The sequence below is a fragment of the Abramis brama genome, assembly GCF_963993115.1.
Source record: "Abramis brama genome assembly, chromosome: 5".
In the NCBI taxonomy this organism is placed as follows: domain Eukaryota; kingdom Metazoa; phylum Chordata; class Actinopteri; order Cypriniformes; family Leuciscidae; genus Abramis; species Abramis brama.
In genome coordinates this window covers 21936508-21955612 of record NC_139967.1, presented here as the reverse complement: position 1 = coordinate 21955612, position 19105 = coordinate 21936508, and positions in this window count along the sequence as shown.

The window sequence follows — 19105 nt, the reverse complement described above, 5'->3', positions numbered from 1 at the left end:
GAAAAAAATCACCTGCCTGTAACTTTCTAGTAATCCTGAGGACCTTGACTAGCTTGTTCAGGTGTGTTTGATTAGGGTTGAAGCTAAACTCTGTTGGACAGTGGCCCTCCAGGACCGAAGTTGCCCATCCCTGTACTAGATCATACTAACTAAAAAAAATTAGAACCCTGAATTGCAGCTTTTCTCATGTTACTGTCTCCATAGGATAAATCACTTATATTGTCATATTCTTCTTTGAAAATTAGTTTTTCTTAATGAATAAATGTAAATGTGAAAAGATCAATTTTCCCTCAAAGAAGCCAGGTCCTCTGCGCCCTCTAGAGGACACACTTAAAGCTTGTCTTTAACATCAATAAACTGAGTGAGCGCACAGAATACCAGGCACACACACACACACACACACACACACACACACACACACACTAATAATGACAATAATCATCTTCCTATAATTAGTCTGATATTAATGCCCCCCTTGTATAATTAGCTGAAGACACCGGGGAGTCAGCTGTAAACAATGAAGATAAACATGAATGGAGCGATCAAGATAAATCAGCAGGTGACAGGAAAAGCTAAACCACAGTGCCTCAAAGCTCTAATCTAGTTCAAACCTCTATGGGGTTCATTATAAAATATTAACATGTAATACGGACTTTAGTGACAGAGTTTAGCGGATGGAGAGAAGACTTTGATAGATTAGCTCCAATTAAACCGTTCAATAGTTAGCACTGCTCAAGCTTTATCATGGTCACAATTATGGCGGAAGTGAACTCTGTTCCATTATGTGAAGTGTCAGGCTTATTAACAAGTAGCTATGGTTGGCTAGTTTTGACACAGTAAAACAAGGGAGTCCAATCTTGCTCCTGGAGGGCTAAGGTCCTGAAGAGTTTAGCTTCATCCTGCTTTAACACACCAGTATGGAAGCCCATTCAAGTCGAAGTTATGACATACTATGTCGAAATTATGAGATTAAAAAGCCCAAATTATGAATTTAAAAGCCAAAATTATTACATAACTAAGTTCTGAGCAAACACACTCTTGAAAGTATTTTAAGTGCATACATCTATAGTCATGATTTGTTCTTGCTTAAAATCCTTTCAAGAGTGAATTTGCTCAGACCAATTCCATACCATTCCGCCAATAAGGCAAGAATTTCATCATTAGTAAAACCACGTTTAAAATACTCCTTAATGTGTTCACAATTCATCCTGTCGGGTCGTGTCAGATCAATGAGATTGCAAGTCAACAAGTCATAATTTCGACTGTCATAATTTAGATTTTTAAATTCATAATTTTGACTTTTAAATTCATAATTTTGACTTTTAAATTCATAATTTTGTTTCCTTATGTGGCAGAAACAGGCTTTCATATGCCTGCTTGGAAGGTTACAGCAACCGTAAAAGACCTTGATTAGCTTGTTCATGTGTTTTTAATTAGGGTCGGAGCCAGACTCTGCAGGACATTAACCCTCCAGTAGCAAGATTGTACACCTGTAACTACTGTAACACATGTGGTGGTCTCAAAAGTGCTAAACTAATTACATCTGAAAACTTAAATCTGATATTCTGTTTGTGGAATTGATTTATTTTTTGATTTCTGTTTTAGGATTTGTTTTGGGATTTTGGGAGTTTTTTGCACCTCAGATGAAGGCTTAAAGTTTCAATGTCTTAACTTTTTTTTGTTAGTATGCCTGCAAAATTAGAATAGTTAGGGTGCTGTTAGTCTCAGCCTCAGACGTCATGCCCACGGAACGTTGGCTAAACGTCTGATGCATATGGTACACTTAACTGGAAACACTTCAGGAATGTCGAAGTCGTCATCTGATTGGTTGAATTTTATCGGATTTCCGGGGGCGCGAGTGTCGCGTTTATTTTCGGTCCGCCGGGAAACAAAGCGCAGACGTGTGATTGCGGAAGAAAAACTGTTGTGTTTACATGAGTGACAATGAGCATTTATCAAGATCAGCTAAACGTAGGATTCTCAAAAGTATGCGAGGTTATACGTGCACGAACAGATCAATCACTTACTGCTTGTTTTCTTCTCCTTCTTTGATTTTTCTATGCTGACTGACTTGTTGCACGCCGGTCTGTTGTTGTGGGGACATTTCCACGCCCCGAAACGTGACGCTGAACGAAACGTACTGTAATTGGTTGTTTGACATGTCGGTCAAACGGCCTTATGGGCGGGCCTTGGCCAAAGAAAGCTGCTATGAATTCCAGACCTTCAGCCGTCAGTCTGAAGGTCTGGCTACGCGAGACTAGGGTGCTGTTGGTGGGCTTACTTTGCGTATACCAACCAATAAAATGAAAAATATAAATGGGAGGCATAATGTATTGAGATAAGTAAGCAAACCAAGCGTGTTAAACGTCAGTAGTGTTGTATCGAAAATTCCAAAGCCCATCAACACCAGTGGGTATGTTTTTTTGAGTTTTCCAATAAGCCTGTGTTGCAAGTGCAACCACCAGAAAACTCAATGCAAGTGATTCACATCCTTTAAATATTAAAGTTGTGAAACATAAAGGCACATCTTAAACACTGATACAAGTACAGTTCAAACATGCACAACTTTCATCAAGTTACCCTCTTACTTTCTTTGGGACCATCATTTAACCTCAAATATTGACGTAGGGCTATGAGTTTAAAATGTGCATTTCAAATAGAGCAGAAAGTCACTGAAGCAGTAGATCAGAAAGCCAGTGCGTGTCTCAGTTATTATGAGGAGTCAAATTAAGAATATTGCTTTTGATCAAGCAATGACGTGCATGCATGCACACATACGCGCCACTGCAAGAGCACTTTAAACGCTTTGACCCATTAATTGTGTTGCTTTCATCTGGGGGGCCGTCCAGCACTGAAGCCTATCTGACCTGTATACAATTCAGACTGACATATCTTTCATGTGGGGCGATATCGAAACCTATTTTTCCTCTGAGAATTCAAAGAGAAGCCGCTCGGCTTTTATCTGAGACTGAGTTCAGTATTTAAAACCCTCTCACCTTCAGACCTGCTCTTGCATGTTACTTTGATCTTTAACGAAGTTCCTCATATACATCTATTACATCCCGAGGCCATTTGGAGAAGTGGACCTTTCATTCGTTTCTGGCTTGGCCAGCACGCTCTGGTTGAATAAGTAGAAGCATACGAGCATTGACGAGCAGCAATTCAAATTGATCTGCTTCTACTTATTCAATCCATCAAGAGCTTCAGCTCTTGACTTTGCTGCATGTTTATTAGTATTTACATTAGTACTTTTAATGTACTGGAAAAATAAAGGGGTAAAAAAATATAAAACGGTATGATACTAGGCATTGAGTAAATTTTAGTACCTGACGAGTGATAGAAATGGTGGATAATGGGAAAGATATCACTTGCAGTACTCAAATCACTGAAAATCAATGCTTAAAGGTGAAATATGCTATTACTTTGTATAGACAAAAAACAGTGAAACCACAGCAACAACCTTCCGTCGATACGCAAAGTAACGGTCCTGATTAGACGTGTGGCTTCAGGAGGAAATAATCAAACCTCCTGTGCTCAGTCCCGAACAATACAAGGAGATTGGGAGTTGCTGACATTCAACGAATACACATATCCCTAATAATTTTAGAAGACACCTTAAAGAGGCTACATGCGATTTTCTGAAATTTAAACTCGCGACTGACACCTGTGGCCAAAAAACGGAACTGCTCCTTTCTGCTCGCTCTCGTACGTGCACACTTCACAAGTCATCCGCTGCAAAGAAGTCAACATTATGTTTACAGAGGTAAGAAAAGTCAAATACATATATTGTTTGAGAAACTAAGTTTGTTTGCTGACTAGCGGTGGTGGCAGAGTGATCTGAAATGTTTAACATGAACACGCTTGACGTCACATCCGCAGACAGCGCGCGAAAAATCCGACCCGACAGAAAATAGGAAAAATAGGATACAAGCTTATAGGTGCACCCACTGTGAGCTGACAAGGTGTCAGTATGCTCATCAGGAGATGTTTGAGTCATAAATGGTCAAATAAAAAGGCTATTGTTACGTTTATTTTGGGGAAAAAGTTACATGTAGCCTCTTTAACTCATAACTAGGCTACATTTTTTTTCTAAAAAAAAAAGAAAGAAAAAAAAGAAAAGATTTTACCCTTAATTATTTTTCCTCCATTAAATAAAATCTCCTCATCCTCAGCACATTGCAAATGTAGTGCTGTACCAGGTGAGCTACTGTACAGAGCAAGTTTACTATGTCAGAAATGCTGGTTAAGTGACGCAGACGTAAAACTGTATGTTTAAAGGTCCCGTTCTTCGTGATCCCATGTTTCAAACTTTAGTTAGTGTATGTTGTTGTTAGAGTATAAATAATATCTGTAAAATTACAAAGCTCAAAGTTAAATGCCAAGCGAGATATTTTATTTAACAGAAGTCGCCTACATCGAATGGCCCGTTTGGACTACATCCCTCTACTTCCTTCTTTAATGACTTCAGTAGAACAGTTTTTTGACTAACCTCCGCCCACAGGAATGCTCCCTCAACTCTACCGAAATTCGTTTATGTACTTGCGCACTTCTTATAACTTATTGTGTTTACTCAGCTCTTATGGTGATTTTCTTAAGTAAAACTGACGCTTCATCTTTTGTGTGATGTACAATAAACTTTATTAAACTGATCAGTATATGTTTGATCATCATTCGGACCTGGTCCGAAACAGCAGACTTGTAGGCTATTAATAAATAATGGATACATACAAGTAGATGACAAATACGTTATAATAACCGTAATTAAACTACTAAACTATACCTGTTCCATCTCTATACAGCACTCTGACTCTGTAGGCATTATTGTCCGACTCGAAATGAACACCGTTACTGATGCTGAGTCCCAATTCGCCTACTTATACTACGATCTAAAAGTATGTACTTTTTTTGTGAGGAAAAAGTACATACTTTTGAGTGTGTAGCAAAAGAGTATTCACGTTCTGGGACATACTTCGATGACGTCATGGGTAACACTTTACAATAAGGTTCATTAGTTAACTACATTAGTTAACATTAACTAATAATGAACTGCACTTATACAGCATTTGTTCATCTTTGTTAATGTTAATTTCAACATTTACTAATACTTTATTAAAATCTTGTTAACATTAGTTAATGCACTGTGAACTAACATGAACAAACAATGAACAGCTTTATTTTTATTAACTAACATTAACAAAGATTAACAAAAACAGTAGTAAATGTATTGCTCATTGTTAGTTCATGTTAGTTAATACATTTACTAATGTTTAATAAAGGAACCTTATTGTAAAGTGTTACCGCGTCATGCAACGTGAACTTGAACGTGGTTGCCTAGTTACGCACACTGCGACTGTTAACAAAACATTTTACATTTCATTCATTCTTATATGTCCAATATAATTTTATTTATTATTCCCATCTTTTTTTCCTCATCGTTTTTTCCACAATACATTTACAATGTGTTCTACTAAATTGAGGAGTGAAGCAGGGCGTCGTCGTAGATCAACCAAACGCAGGTCGTTTGTGAGGCGGCTGGTTCTGACGTTCATGTGCAATGTGTGTAACGAAAGCTACTTATTTTCTGAGTTAAAATATTTAAAGTTAATAGTATAATATTGTTTAACGTATTTTATACTTAATTTTATCATTATGTATAATACTCGAAAATACCCCGATGAAAATGAACCATGCTTTACTATAGTAAAAGTGTAGTAACCATGTGTCTTTTGGTTGGACTGATAAAGTTAACATTTGTACAGCCACAGTATTACAACAAATAAGTCAGTGTGGTTAAATATAACTTTAATTAGGGTTAAACATTTGAATTCTTACACTTAAAAACTGAGGGCGCATATCTCCACTGCTGCATCCGACTGCCATGTTTACATCACCACTATCACCACAAAGCTCCTCCCTCCCGCACGCAATGGGTTGTGGGCAATATTAGCCGTTAGAGTGTGCATTGATCTGCACTTCGAATTCTAACCGGAAATAGTAGACCATCCGGGTATCTTTGGAATACTCATTTCAACATACTACGATTTGGGACGTACTAACTCTAGTTTCGCATAGTATTTAGGACGGATAGTATGCGAATTGGGACTCAGCATGAGAGTTTCTGATATTATCATCATTCCGTGAGATGAAATTGTCCTGAGAGACTGAGCGCGAGCTCATGAAGCTCCGCCCCCTGGGTCGTCCAGCAGCAGCTTATTTGCATTTAAAGGGCACACACTAAAACAGCGCGTTTTTCTGAGCCCCAAAAAATGACAATTTAAAGTTGCATTGCGCAACATTTCATGTTAAAAATACCCGTTTTTCTAACCCATACATGCTTAAACAATTGCCTGATGGGATGAATGAGCCCTTCTCTGATCACTGCGATTGCCTCTATAATCCTGTACAATAAAATAAATAAGAGGGATTCGGGACGGAATTTGAGACTGGGCGTGACGTCATGCGCGTTCACGCTCACCTGGTAATGTCTGGCAGGTTTGTGTATTCGCCGCCATTCTCCGTAGACAACTCGAGCGACAAAACAAAACTTCGACAAAAGTAAAAGATGGATTCAAAGAGACTGGCTTGTAGTTCATTCCAAACCCCAACGCAAACTCCACGTAAGACAAAGAAAAGAAAACTTTTGTCTAGTGCCACAGGCATCGGAATAAGACGAGAGTCAACATCGGCAAGGCTTTCAACAAATGGAGAGATCTCCGGTCTGCTGCACACACTAGGAAGCGCCCGCGCCCTCAGATCACTTGGACGTGGCTGTGTACAAAAGGTAAAAACGATATAAATACTGTTCGTTGGAATCTCCGGTCTGCTCTAGGGCTCAAACGGGATCCTCAGTTGGCTTTTTTCTTGATAAAATGGTAAGATATAGCCAGTGGTGGAAAGAGTACTGAAAAAACATACTCAAGTAAAAGTACCATTACATTCCGAAAAATGTAGTGTGAGTTGAGTAAAAAGTACTTGTCCAAAAAACTACTTGAGTAAAAGTAAAAAAGTAGCTTATTTAAAAGTACTCATGAGTAGTGAGTAGTGAGTACTGAGCTGCAAACTCTACCTCATTAGGACTGCATCGAAATATATCGGAATTATCGAATTTATCAGTATTCTGAAAAAGAAACAGTCAGGAATCAATAATATTATCAATTTACCTCACCTAATAAACTGAAAAAGGCTAAGATAGTGAGCTCACATGAATTACACTGTAATTCCATGTCATTATATCTTACAATTTAAACGTAAATGCACATTGTTCTAGAAGGGTGGCATCATCCCTTACATTTAACACAGCTACATTTACTCAAATTGAAATGCTGATAATAATATAATTTGTAAGGAATTACATAAATTGTGCAATAAATAGGGATATATCTGGGGAAACATTTACAAATAAAACACACCCAAACAAATGCATAGGCCTATCTCTTTGTAGTCTCGGCGAAGCTGTAGCATCCACAACAACAACAACAACAAATGTTGAACTTGAAAAATGTTTTTTTTTGCGCAAGTGCACTTGCTGAATGAAGGCGGATTGTATGAAATGGATCAATCAAAAAACGTTGTTTATTAACGAGCTGTAGTCACGCACGGACAGAACCGCAGTTCAAATTAATGTCATATTCACAGGCTAACGTTACACTGTATACTGAATCTGGTCCTCCAATTTTAGTACAGAGGGTGTTTTTCCACAGTTTTAGAGTGTCCCCAACACACTTTCACAGCGCGAACCACACAGAACGAGCTGCCGACTTCTCCAAGTGACTCCTGCATGTCGAGCGCGAGACAGCAGTGCACAGATCGCGACGCGCGCCTCGCTATAGTAAATGGGAGCGGGAATACTGCATTATGAACTCATCCCTTGAGGGAGTAAACACTGTACTGTACGCAATAACCCCAACACCAAATGTCAGGCCCTGGCTGTAGATAGGCCAGCCTATATAAATATATTAGTAAGCAGAAATGTAAATATTCCTTAGCATATTAGAGGAAGACGCTGATATCTCGATTGAATTGATGCAGGAAGAATGCACGTCCACAGCAGCCATAATTAACAGTAGTTGGTGCCTTGGCGGTTAAAGTTTTCTATGCATGATTTGATTTGACAACAGTCACGAGACCGATTATGCGATCCAATCACGTTGATGGATCAAAAAAAAAAACAAAAAAAAAAAACATGTAGGCTAATGAGTAATGACCACAAAAGAAGGAAAATAGCGGAGTAAAAGTACCGATACATCACTTAAAATGTACTCAAGTAAAAGTAAAATTACCAAAAAATTAAACTACTCAAAAAAGTACAATTTCTGAAAAAAACTACTCAATTACAGTAAGGTGAGTATTTGTAATTCATTACTTCACACCACTGGATATAGCCCAGTCTCTAATGTATGATACAGCAAATCTATGACAACAAATTATGTAATAATCTATGAATATTACCTTGAGACATTTGAGTGTACTTTGTTGATCAACTGTGTATGGTATGATTATTATTTTGAGCTTTTACAAAGTAATAAAAAAGTAATAACTTATATTGTTCATGAACGTGTTTCCATAATAATACAATCATAAGTGGATACAGTAAACACATAAAACAGTTCAACATGGAGATAGATGGAAACAAAAACCGAAGTTTTCTACTACCCCCGTTTTCCCCTCACACATAAGTGTGTAATTTACTCAAATGCCTTTCCTTTCACATATTTAAAATGACTTGCAGATTTAAAACTTTATTACCTCTGAAGACATTATGACTGTAAACAAAAGATTTGTGCGGCTGATGCTCCTTTGGTTATGAACAGCTCGTGCTCGTGCAAGCGTGCGTGTGCGTGTGGTCCATGAGCGTGCACACTTCTGGTTGCAGTTTAGCTTGTCGCCAGAGGGGGCATAGTTCTGCAAAAACACAGAGACTTGCGCAATGCACCTTTAAACATGCTGTAAAAAATTATCTGTTGGGTATTTTGAGCTGAAACTTCACATACACACTCTGGGGACATCAGAGACTTATTTTACATCTTGTGAAAAGGGGCATAATACGGGACCTTTAAAATCATGCATAAGGTAAAAGTGTTTTGTGATCATAACATAGTATTGTGCAATGAACCCCACTGAAATATGTCTTTATTAATCGATAATCTGCCCCTGTAACCATAATGTGTGTGTAAAGCAATACAAGTTGTTGGTGTTTTATGTCCACTAGTGTTGATTTCAGCTGGTAAATGCAGTGAAATGCAGTGAGGTAGAGGCATTTTTCCAATGAGCCTAGGTTGTTATTTCAGTAAGTACTGTTAATCCAGCAAAAATGCAATACAGTATTCAAAATCCTTATTGTGTCTCAATACTGACAGAAATATCCAGATTAAAATGAGGACTGCGGGCTAAATAAAGTGGATACAGACATTAATCTCAGGAACTTCAACAGATGCAGAAAGACACTGACCCAATTTTTACAGCATTCTCAAGGTTAATGAAAAATGCTTAAATATGTGTTAACATACATATAGATGTTGACAGATTGCCTCTTGCTGAGTCTAATTCCCTAGTTTAGCTGCTACATGTGTACACAAATAAAATAAAATCTTTAGCTTCTTGTCTCAAAGGGCCGAGAGATGCTTCACATGTCGCACATAAATCTCAAGCTGGAATGAAGCCCAGAATTTCCACTCCCGGAGAGAGAAAGTTTTAAATGATTTCTTAATGAATTTCCTCACACCCAGAGTTGGTATCAGCACAACAATACAGTGCAAAGCAACACTGCAGCAATCTGAGCCATGCCAGCTTTTGTTTTCACGCTGTACATGGGCACACATGAACACACACAAAGCCGACACACACATCCACTTACATTCAGGTATCTCTCAGGTATCTCTCGCACAGACACACACACACACGCACACACACACACACACACACACACACACACACACACACACACACACATTTAGAAATAACTTTTTAATACTTTCTTGTTGTTTAATTAGTATTATTATTTTTTCGTTCTCCAACAGCAGGGATCTTCAGCTGAGGCAATACCGCGGGGGATACAACTATTGTTTGATCTTAAACTAATTGTTTATGAAAAATTAATAAAATTCAATTTATAACAAGAAATCAAGAAAATATAATGAGCTAAAGTTCCGCCATATGTTTTATTGTCCCACATAAAAAAAAAAAATACAAAAAAATAGGCTACATTAATTAAATAGGATAAAAATGTAAATGAAAAATTGATATTAAAATACTGTACATTATAATGGTCAAAGCCATTTCACTTGGCGGCCATCTTCGAAACGCCTCTCAGGCAGCTATTTCAGTCATGCAAGTACAGCTCCTATCTCTTTGAATGGGGACTATCAAATACTCCAAAGCTGTTCACCAAGCTTACGATTAAATAGTGATACGAGTGCACCAGTGATAATGGTGCAATGCCTATATTTACTTCAAGCATTGAAAATGACTAATTTTTGTTTTAAGTTTGACCTACACAAACTCATATGTCAAATATTACATTTAGATATGAGCAGCATGAAAATATATACATAGATTGACATCAGCAAATACACATTTCCTAAATATTTTTAGAAAACATTGTACTACTATGGACTATAGCCGTTTCTCAATACCAAGTACGCAAAGTTCGGACTTGAGTCCTTGGTAGTTCGGACTTGACAAGTTCGACTCAGGAGAACGAACTCCCGAGGACGGGAGGACACAAGTCCGATAATTCTGCAAATGAAACAGCGGCGTACTTGATGGCGTCACTCAGCTCGCTCTGGCTACTCCGGTTATCTCTTTATGTATATCTAGGCTACAAATAAAACAAAATATGTTATAAACCACCACTCTGCCTCTTTTCATTTTCATTTAAAAAAATCTTAAACATAATGGCCACACAAATATGGTCAGGCAACGCAATTGTCAATTGATTATCTTCACTGCATATTTATAACACGAAATATAAAGCACAACCCTGACTCTTTTTGTTTTCATTTTAAAAATATGATAAATAAAAAACATTATAATATTGATCATTAAAACTAACATTTAGCAAAAAGAGACAGGGTTGTGTCATTTTATTGTATTATATATGTACATACACACAGTGAAGAGAAAACATGTATAATAAAATATTTTATATGTTTTAAATATATAAAATAAAATGACATAACCTTTTTTGTTAAATGTCAGTTTTAATGATCAATAATAGCCATTATAAAAGTATAAGTAGCCTAAAAGGTATAAGGAGCTATACAATAATAAAGCCAACGATTCAGTCAAACATAAGTCAGCTCTCTAGGCTACAACATTAAAGTTAAATAGACTAAATAAAGCTATAAAACTCCACTTTGCCCTCAGCTTAACGTTTTGCCAGGGAACAAATTATAGATTAATGAGACAAATAAAATAAATAAATAAATAAATCGTCCGTTAGACACAAGACGATTTATATCTCATGTTAAACCACTAGACTGGAGACATCCGAGCCAGCGGCAGTCAGCAGCACTAGCCGAGGAAAGGCTCTTCTCGGCGGGGTACATGAGCACCGAGCGTCCGATTGCCTGGTTCTCACAACTCCGAAAACGTCAGATCAAATTTTCAAATAGGCGCTATCTTTATAAACCAAAGATTTGAGCTGTAGACGGTTGCATAGTTATAATTTTATCTCTAATATTATCAATCTTGTAAGTAAAGAAGTCATTATTGATGTGCTGTTTGGAAACGTCCAGTGTTGAAGCTTTATTTTTTGTTAATTTGGCCACTGTTTCGAATAAATACCTAGGATTGTGTTTTTTTTTTCTTCTAAAAGTGTTGAAAAGTAAGCAGATATAGCAGTTTTTAAGGCCTCTCTGTACACAATTGTGCTCTCTCTCCACGAAATGCGAAAAACTTCTAATTTTGTTTTCTAATTTTTCTGGCTGCTCTCTTTAGGGCCAGAGTGTGCTCGTTGTACCACGGTGTTGGACTATTTCCTTTAATCTTCTTTAAGCGCAATGGAGAAACTGTGTCTAAAGTGCTGGAAAAGAGAGAGTCAATCATTTCCGTTGCAACATCGAGTTCTTCTTATCTATCTTATCTATCTTCTTATAAACTGATCATGAATATTATTAATAAGCAATCTTTAGTGGCAGAAGTGATAGTTCTACCATATTTATAACACAGAGTCGGCTTTGCAACCTTGGCTAAATTAAGTATACATATTAAATAATGATCTGAGATGTCATCGCTCTGCTGCAGAATTTCAACGGCATCAACATTGATTCCATGTGACAAGATTCGATCTAAAGTATGATTATGACAATGAGTAGGTCCTGACACGTGTTGTCTAACTCCAATAGAGTTTAGAATGTCTGTAAATGCTAATCCCAATGCATCTTTTTCATTATCTACATGGATATTAAAATCACCAACAATTAGGACTTTATCTGCAGCCAGTACTAACTCTGATAGAAAATCAGCAAATTCTTTGATAAAAAATTATACAAATTTGATAAAAATTTGTTCATTTGCATTATATTTGTTTTTTATTTGTTGAACATCAATAAAAAAAATTACCCTTAAATGGGTTTGAGAGTTTTTTGTATTTCCTAGTTCGCGGAACAGACACAGTCTCTATGTGATGATATCTAGGTGAAAGATTCTCTATGTGATGGGATTTATCTGACCTCAGTGACGTGAGACAGCTAGCAGATGGTTGGTTTAGCCAGTCTGTCTGCTTCCTGACCTGAGCCCCAGATTGTCATGTTTGAGCTCTAAGACTATGTGCCATATTACTAGAGAGAAGAGCAGCACCATCCCAGGAGGGATGAATACCATCTCTTTTCAACAGGTCACAGGGATTAAAGTTCTCCGTCGCTACGACGGATTTCCGTTAATTGCAGCAAGTCTATGACGGATTTCCGTCAATATGGTTCCAGTCTGTCCTTAATGTCTTAAATTCACTTTTCATAATTTTAAGGCCGTAAATAGGCTTTCATTTCTCAAATAGTGTAATAAATGTCTTAACTTTAGTTTGAATAGTCTTAAATTAAGGAAAGACGAGGTGTATTCACCCTGCTGAGTGGGATGTGATCAAAGCCTGGAGTGGAGCAAAAGCACGTTCCTCTCTCCACTCTAAGCATTCTGTAATCACTTCGCTCATGGTCCACTCCGGGTTTTCAATTACCGCTCACGGAAAGTGCATGTCAGGCTACAGCTGAGCTATATTTCGGTTACCATGGACACACTTATAATGCAGGTAGGGCTGGGCGATATATCGATATAAAAAATATATCGATATATTTTTGAAATGCGATGTGGAATTAGACCATATCGCATATCGATATAGTTCAAATTTGCGCTGTGATCCTTGCTCCCCTCTCCTCCTTTTCCACTCTGCGTGCGTGTTTAGAGCGTTATGTTATGAGAGGCGAATCATGACTACTTCAGAAAACCCAGCACAATAGGAACTACCAGGCAGTGACATAAGTGTACGCTGAAATAAAGTTTTTCACCTCAGAAAAACGGACGTTCTTGTCCTGTCAGCCGTTATACTGTTCTCGTAGCGCACACTCAATTGCACGCGAAAGAAAACTACGAGCATGCAACGCCGTTACGTTGTAAATTACCCGAAATAAAAGTAATGCAGGGATGATTTTCATTCTATTCACCAGGAGCAGTTTCCATGTTTCATTAACAGTTATTGTTAATATTGTGTATTCACCAACAGTCGTTTCCATATTAACCCCAAAATGCCACTATTTTTCTTTGTATTATTTTTTATATTTTTAAATGACTGTAGTGGCTCATACCAACATTGTATTAACAAAAACTAGTTTGGGACTGCTATTTAATAGCTTTAGCATAGGCCTAATGTTTATGTATTAGTACTAGTCTTTACTATTAGTCATATTCTTACAATTTATGTTAAGTAAAGGGGAAAAGTACTTTTTTTAACACTAATTTTGTGTAAACGTGTTATAATTTGCCTATATATAATATTTTCCCCTTTACTTAACGAAAGTTTAAGTAAAGGGGAAGGCTTAGCGAAATGGGGGGAGAATGGCAAGCCTTTTAGTTCGTGAACTAAAAAAATCAAACAGCCAGGTACGTCTTTGCACAGTATGTCACAGGAGACTTCAATATGGCAGTAATGGTAAAAAAGTGCTAGGTCACCATCAATCAGAAGCTAGTCACAATGCTGCCGTTCGTGCTCTACAGTAGCCTACATGCTCCCTACCTGGTTTTCATAGAGTAAAATAGCTTTTAAAATACGCCTACTGGCAATATTAAAGCGGTTTAAAACGTCTCCCCTTAAAACGCTATTGGTCTCGACTATGTAAAAAGTTAAAGGAATATGACTTGGCCTAAAAAAAAAATTCAGTCAGAAGAATTTTTTTCACTTTAATCCCTGAGGTCAGGTCTGCCCCAAAAACTTTTCCAATTGTCTATGAACCCTATATTATTTTGCGGACACCACTTAGACAGCCAGCCGTGTGGACAGTCTACTAAGTATCTCATCACTCCTTCGAAAAGGAAGGGGGCCAGAGCAAATTACAGTGCCTGACATCGTACTTGCAAGTTCACACACCTCTTTAATGTTAATTTTAGTGATCTCCAACTGGCGAAGTCGAACACCATTAGTGCCGACATGAATAATAATCTTAGAGAATTTACGATTAACATTAGCCAGCACTTTTAAATTTGCTTTGATGTCAGGCGCTCTGGCTCCCGGCAAACATGTGACTATGGTGGCTGGTGTCTCTATTTTCACGTTCCGTGTAATAGAATTGCCAATAATTAGGGCACTTTCAACAGGATACACAGTGGGTGTTTCACTGAGTGGAGAGAACCTGTTTAATGTTGTTATCGGAACGGAAGAGCAGTGTTTTGTCCCGTGACTACAGCGTCTCATGGTCACCCAGTTGCTCTGCTGCACGGGCTCTACAGCCGGAAGCGAACAATGTTCAGAGTTCACTAAGCTAGTCGCATCCAAAGCAGTATCTAAAGCCCACACGGTGTCATGATTCCTGTCCTGTGTTTCCCTTGTCTGGTGTGCACTTTTGTTATTTCCTGTTCTGTGCCATGTTTTGTAATCCTTTGTAGTCTTTCTTGTTTATTAGTCTCCCCAGGTGTTTCTTATTAACCACGCCCCCTTGTTACTTAGTTAAGCTTGTTTGTCTCTGTGTATTTATAGCCCTTGTGTTTCACTGGTTGTTGTACTGGTTCACTGGTTGTCAGTTGTTGTACATGTATGGGTGCTTCTAGTTCGGTCCTGCTCGTGGTTTTGTTTCTTTGTCCTTCGTGTTCTTTATTATTTGTACTACGTGCTTCTCCATTAAAACCCTGCATATAGATCCTCGCTTCCGCCTGCTTTCTCCGGCACACAACACACGGTGTCACGCTGAGGCAAGGATGAAGCAGAGAGAGAATCCAAGTGCAAGCATACATTTAATAAAACAAACAGGTAATCCAGGCGGAACACGGAACTCAGGACATGAACAGGTAACAGCTGCATTAAACAACGACCGACAACCAACAACTGAAGCACAGAGGTTTAAATATACAGACAAACAAGCTAAACAAGATAACAAGGGGGTGTGGCTAAATAGAAACACCTGGGAGAACTAATAAGCAAGAAAAACTACAAAGGACTACAAAACATGACACAGAACAGGAAATAACAAAAGTGCACACAAGACAAGGGAAACACAGGACAGGAAACATTACATAGCCCCCCACCTAAGGAGTGGATTCCAGACACTCCTCAGAAGAAAAAAAAAAAAAAAAAAAGTCCAGGAGGGTGGTGGGTCTGATCCGGGGGCGGGACGGGGGGCCAGGCCCGTGGAGCGGAAGAGGGCCTGAAGACTCCGGCAGGGCAGAAGGCCAGGGCGGAGCAAGCTGTGCAGGCGACCAGGGCGGAGCAGGCTGTGCAGGCGGCCAGGGCGGAGCAGGCTGTGCAGGCGGCCAGGGCGGAGCAGGCTGTGCAGGCGGCCAGGGCGGTGCAGTAGGTGCAGGCGAACAGGGTGGAGGCGACCCTTCAGGCGGCCAGGGAGGAGACGACCCTTCAGGCGACCATGGCACAGGAACAGACACCGGCTCAGAGGAGACCATCTTGTCCGAAGACACAGGCGTGGTTTCGGCCATCATGTCCGAAGACACAGGCGTGGAGTCGGCCATCTTGTCCGAAGACACAGGCGTGGAGTCGGCCATCTTGTCCGAAGACACAGGCGTGGAGTCGGCCATCTTGTCCGAAGACACAGGCGTGGAGTCGGCCATCTTGTCCGAAGACACAGGCGTGGAGTCGGCCATCTTGTCCGAAGACACAGGCGTGGAGTCGGCCATCTTGTCCGAAGACACAGGCGTGGAGTCGGCCATCTTGTCCGAAGACACAGGCGTGGAGTCGGCCATCTTGTCCGAAGACACAGGCGTGGAGTCGGCCATCTTGTCCGAAGACCCCTCGGGCGGCCACGGCGGTGAAGACCCTTCGGGCGGCCACGGCGGTGAAGACCCTTCGGGCGGCCACGGCGGAGAAGACCCTTCGGGCGGCCACGGCGGAGAAGACCCCTTGGGCGGCCAGGGCGGAGATGACCCCTTGGGCGGCCAGGGCGGAGACGACCCTTCGGGCAGCCAGGGCGGATCGGGCTGGTCCGGAGGTGTATTGCCCCCCCCCCAAAATTTTCTTGGGGAGGCTCCCCGGTAAAGAGTCCTGGACCAGCGATGAAGAGGGCTTTGAGCTGGGCAGGACCAGCGGCGAAGAGGGCTCTGAGCTGGGCAGGACCAGCGATGAAGAGGGTTCTGAGCTGGGCAGAACCAGCGGCGAAGAGAGCTCTGAACTGGGCAGGACCAGCGATGAAGAGGGCTCTGAGCTGGGCAGGACCAGTGGCGAAGAGGGCTCTGAACTGGGCAGGACCAGCGGCGAAGAGAGCTCTGAACTGGGCGGAACCAGCGGCGAAGAGGGCTCTGAACTGGGCAGGACCAGCGGCGAAGAGAGCTCTGAACTGGGCGGAACCAGCGGCGAAGAGGGCTCTGAGCTGGGCGGAACCAGCGATGAAGAGGACTCTGAGCTGGGCAGGACCACCGGCGAAGGAGACTCTGGGCTGGCGTGAAGTGCAGGCTTGGCTGGACTGGCGTGAAGCTCTGGATCAGCAGAAGCGACGTGAACAGTCTCTGGATCAGCAGAAGCGACGTGAACAGTCTCTGGATCAGCAGAAGCGACGTGAACAGTCTCTGGATCAGCAGAAGCGACGTGAACAGTCTCTGGATCAGCAGAAGCGACGTGAACAGTCTCTGGATCAGCAGAAGCGACGTGAACAGTCTCTGGATCGGCAGAAGTGACGGCAGGCATCCTGGGGATAAGAATCAGGCGTGGCTGCCTTCTTGGCTGGAGACACTCAGGCGTCATGGCGGCGGCCATCCTGGGAATCAGAATCAGGCGTGGCCGCCTACTTGGCTGGAGATTCCCGCTTAATGCTGCTGGATTCATCTTTGGTCGGTCGTTCTGTCACGCTGAGGCAAGGATGAAGCAGAGAGAGAATCCAAGTGCAAGCATACATTTAATAAAACAAACAGGTAATCCAGGCGGAACACGGAACTCAGGACATGAACAGGTAACAGCTACATTAAACAACGACCGACAACCAACAACTGAAGCACAGAGGTTTAAATATACAGACAAACAAGCTAAACAAGATAACAAGGGGGTGTGGCTAAATAGAAACACCTGGGAGAACTAATAAGCAAGAAAAACTACAAAGGACTACAAAACATGACACAGAACAGGAAATAACAAAAGTGCACACAAGACAAGGGAAACACAGGACAGGAAACATTACACACGGCAGCAAGACAGCGTACATAATCCATGTAATTATTTTTTTCCACCTCTTTCAAATATTAGGCGTGCAGGAAAAGCTATATAGTTTGACATTCATCAATAAATACACATTTCCCAGAACATTTTAGAATACATTTTACTGCTGTAAATCTATTTTGACAACTTGAAGATCTCCCTTAACAATTTTTTGAGACATTTTAAGGTAAAAAACATTTTTTTATACAGTTATTAACGTTGTTGCTGCTTTTTTCATATTCCTTGCTTTGTATAAATGTTAAAAAAATAAAATAAAATAAAAAATAACAAATATTTTGATGGAAAAAGAAAAGCCATAAAAAGAAAATAAATCCACTTGTGGGTATTGACCAGCATTTTTAATATCAGTGTATCCCTATAAAGTATCCACAAAGAGGTCCTCGGCCTCGAAAAGGTTGAAAATGCCTGACCTTCACAAAGACGCACATCAAATATGACTGTTCCCATCTATCCACAAAGTCCAGTCCTTTCCTTCTTTTGCCAGCTAGTTTATTGTGTTCAAAACACTTTTCTCTCTATTTCTTTTTTAATAATTTTGAAGGTTATATGATACATACTGATGATAGATGTTGGACTGAATAAAAGACCCAGAAGAACAAAGGATGCTCATCTTCATCTCTCTTTTACTCACACACACAGACTGTAAATGGGGAATTTAGATTCCAAGGCTGCACTATTCTTCAAGAGAATGTCTTCAGCGAGAGCGGAATGTGCAGTTGAAATGAAGTGAATGGAGGGTGTTAGCTGGGCTTATGGGTGCGTGTGCTACATCTGTAGAGTGACAAACGTTTGCGGCACATATTCAGGGTTTGCAGATATATGCAAGTCATTTTCAGTTGTCTGAGAGAGCTAATTTGAAACTGACAGATTTCTTATTACAGGACATTAATTGCAAGCTGTCTTAGAGCTGTACCCAATTTAATTTGAGAGAAAAGTATGCCAACAGTATGAAGAGGTGTCATTAGGCCAACAGTGTGGCTGGGTTTCATTTGTTTTTTTTGTAACTGTGTGCAGGTGAATGTGAGAAACCGGTGTACACAAACTAGTTGTTATTGTATATGCAAATAATGTTTTGTAAATATTGAATTTTTTCAGCATATTTGTAAATGAAAAACTAAACTTAAACAGGTTGAGATAATAAATGAACAAATAAAATAATAAATGATACATTTATTCATTAGTAATTATACATTTAGGTACTGAGTAATAATAATTAACTATGCACATACTATAGGGTTAGTTGCATAT